Source organism: Silene latifolia, chromosome 10, assembly GCF_048544455.1.
Source record: "Silene latifolia isolate original U9 population chromosome 10, ASM4854445v1, whole genome shotgun sequence".
Taxonomy (NCBI): Eukaryota; Viridiplantae; Streptophyta; class Magnoliopsida; order Caryophyllales; family Caryophyllaceae; genus Silene; species Silene latifolia.
In genome coordinates, this window is record NC_133535.1 from 102,886,861 (window position 1) to 102,890,271 (window position 3,411).

The 3,411-nt window shown below is 41.1% G+C and overlaps 1 non-coding gene across 1 annotated transcript; it reads right to left on the minus strand.

Moving 5' to 3' along the window:
- Nucleotides 1-517: 517 nt before the first annotated feature.
- LOC141609544 (small nucleolar RNA R71) lies at nt 518-624 on the minus strand. The gene has a single exon (XR_012527463.1). It is a non-coding gene; the product is annotated as a small nucleolar RNA R71 (small nucleolar RNA).
- Nucleotides 625-3,411: the final 2,787 nt, after the last annotated feature.

The following is a 3,411-nucleotide window of genomic DNA, read 5'->3' on the forward strand; positions in this document are numbered from 1 at the left end:
AAAGGACTTTGACAAACAATAGAAGACTTGCTAGAAACACTTTGAGAGGTATTGGTGAGGTTGTACATATTCAACCAAATACTATTGAGTTAATGAACCCTTTTGCAAGAGAATGTGAGGAGAACCCAACACAAAATCAATCCACAATGCCTAAATTTTCATCACATTCCGTACCAACCGAGGAGAACCTAGCCAATGGTACTCCCACACCACAACACTTAACCGGGAATTTCATTGCAAAATCCGCATTTATCCAATTAGTCGAAAGAAGCCAATTTGGGAGGATGCCTAGTGAAGACCCTCACTATCACATGGAGACTTTTTGTGACTATTGTGATGCGATTTCACAAACCGGTGTGACTCAAGACCAAATTCGATGGGTCTTATTTCCTTTTTGTCTAATTGGCACCACAAAACAATGGTTGAAGAGCCTCGACAAGGCTACTCTTGGAATTGACTCTTGGAAGAAGTTGGCTCTAGCTTTCTACAAAAATTCTACCCTCCGGAAAAGACTAACATGCTAAGAGCTCAAATTACTGGTTTTAAGCAAAGGGATGAAGAATCTTTGTATGAAGCTTGGGAGCGGTTCAAAGGAATTTGTCGCTCCTGTCCTCATCATGGACTTAGCGAGTGATTCTTGGTACAATTTTGGAATGGTCTTTATGAAGACTCAAGAAACATTCTCAACATGGGATCAAATGGTATGTTCACCGAAGTTGACGATAATCAAACTTGGAACAAGATTGAGGAAATGGCGGTCCATAACTCACAATATAGTAGACCTCGCAAGGCTACTAGAGGAGGAAAGTATGAAGTGGACTCTATTACTCAATTGGGTGCTCAACTTAGTGCTCATATTGATACCATTAACTTGAAGTTTGAGAAGGCTATGGCTAAACTTGAAGAAGCCTAAAAATCACCAAAGCATCATGTTAATGCCATGGTATCATCTTCATCAATCCCAAGTGGGATATGTGAGAATTGTGGAACTTTGGGACATGACCAAAGTCAATGTAGGAGAACAAATGAACTAGTGAATGCTTTTCAAGCATACAAGAGTGGTACCCCTTATTCCAATTATTACAATGAAAACACCAAATTCCACCCAAATATCTCATACAAAAGCCAAAATGTTCAAAACCCTCAACAAACATACACCCCACCTCCCATGAGAAACCAAAATCAAAGACCCTTTTTCAACCAAAACCATGGTTACCAAAATCAAACTCCATACAATCAACAAAATGACCAAGGTTTTGATGTTCAAAAAGCGGTCTTCCAAATGCAAAAGAATCAACAAGAATTTTTCACTCAAATGCAAAAAGATAGTCAAGCAAAGGACATCACCATCAATAACATCCTAGCCCACACAAAAATGTTGGAAACTCAATTGACCCAACTAGCATCTTCAAACTCTCAAAGACAAAAGGGGAAATTACCACCTCAAGGTAATCCCCCAAGACATGAAACGGTTAGTGCTATTCACTTGAGGAGTGGTACGAGATATGAAGGACCAAAGAAGAAAGTTGAGGATAAAGTTGTGGAAGCTAGTGACAATGAGGAAGTTGTGCGAAACTCTAAGGAAGATGAACCAACAAAAGAAGAAGTTTCAAAGAAAAGTGAAGAGAAGGCCAAGGAGAAGGAGCCCATTGTGATTAGACTTCCATTCCCAAGTCGTCAAGCTAAGACTAAGTTTGATGACCAACTTGGAAAATTTATGGAAATTGTGAAGAATTTGGAAGTCTCGATTCCTTTCACGAAATTAATCAATCACGTGTCGGCCTATGCAAAGTACATGAAGGACATCTTTACGAGGTAGAAGTCGATCCGGAAGCTTGAAACTATCGCCTTCACTAAGGTGAGTAGTGCAATCCTTCAAGGGAGTTCACCTCTGAAACTTAAAGACTCGGGAAGCTTCTCAATACCGTGTACCATTGGCGACACCACAATAAAAAAGGCTTTGTGTGATCTAGGAGCAAGCGTGAGTGTTATGCCGTATTCAGTTAGTAAAAGGCTAGGGATGGGAGAGCTTAAATGTACCAACATCACACTCCAAATGGCCGATAGATCGACGAAGACACCGTTAGGGATATGGGAAGATGTTCCCATGAGAATCGGCAAATTCTTCATCCCGGTGGACTTTGTCATCGTTGACATGGAAGAAGACTCCAATATTCCGATCATCCTCGGTAGACCTTTCTTGCACACCACGGGTGCGGTGATAGATGTGAAGCACGGAGAGCTTACTCTAGAAGTGGGAGACGAGACCATAACTTTCAATCTTGACAAGACCATGAGAGCTCCCCATTTGCATGAACCATGCTTTATGGTTGATCACTATAGCCGGAAGGATGATAGGAAGAAGTCGGAATTCCAATGGAAAAAGAAAGTTGATGATGCTCCATCAAAAGAGCAAGAAAATAGCAACAATGAGAGCTTGAAAAGCTCACCCATGACAAGTGAAGAGGATGGCCTTATTGGCCAAAACAAGAAAGAAGGAGAGTTGTCTTTATCAACTCAAGAAATTTTTAATGATCAAGTAGACGAAGTTTGCGGTCTTTGGGATGATGAGTTCCAAGGGATATTCAATCCCTATATTCGTAATGCTATGAACAAAGACCATCATGGAGAACAACAAGTGCAAAGATCTATTGAAGATCTTTATCATGACAATGAACAAGCTTTTGACTAATTCTTCAAGGTGTTGAGTAACATCAACAACACCTTGAACATGTCCCCTTGACATCTCACATTGGATGAGAAATTGGTGGAGTCCTCCCTAAACCACCATTTGGAAATATTCTAACTCCCTAACTTGCATTTCGTTTTTACATTGCATTTTTGTCATTTTTGGATTTATATTTTTGTGCCTTGATCAAGATATTCATCATTTTGAGAGAAATGAGGGAGGGAATTATGATTTTATTGATGTGTAGTGCTTTGACTTAGTGTGAGGATAGCAATTGCCTAGGCTATTCATGCCTTTGTTGTGCCCCCGCAATGAAGAACACGAGAATTGAAGAATGAAAATGATAAGGGTTATGCAGTACCCACGGATGGACCTGAATCTGTGTGGACAAGGAGGAATCCAAGCGGCCAAAAGGAGAATCCGCTTGTCCTGAAGAATCCGAGCGTCCAGGATACAATCCGCTCGTCTGGCAGAGTTGTAGAATTCAAAAAAATGGTCTGTCACAGAATCCGAGCGTCCCAATGAAGAATCCGCTCGTCTGATTTTGGACGCTCGTCTTACAGCAAAGACGCTCGTCTTTCTACTGTTGAAATTTAAAGAATCACCCTGTAACAGAATCCGAGCGTCCGTGCAGGAAGACGCTCGTCTCAAATTGAAAAATCCGTCCGTCTTTGCTGAAAGACGCTCGTCCTGTGGCGTCATTTCTTGAAGCAAAACGGGAA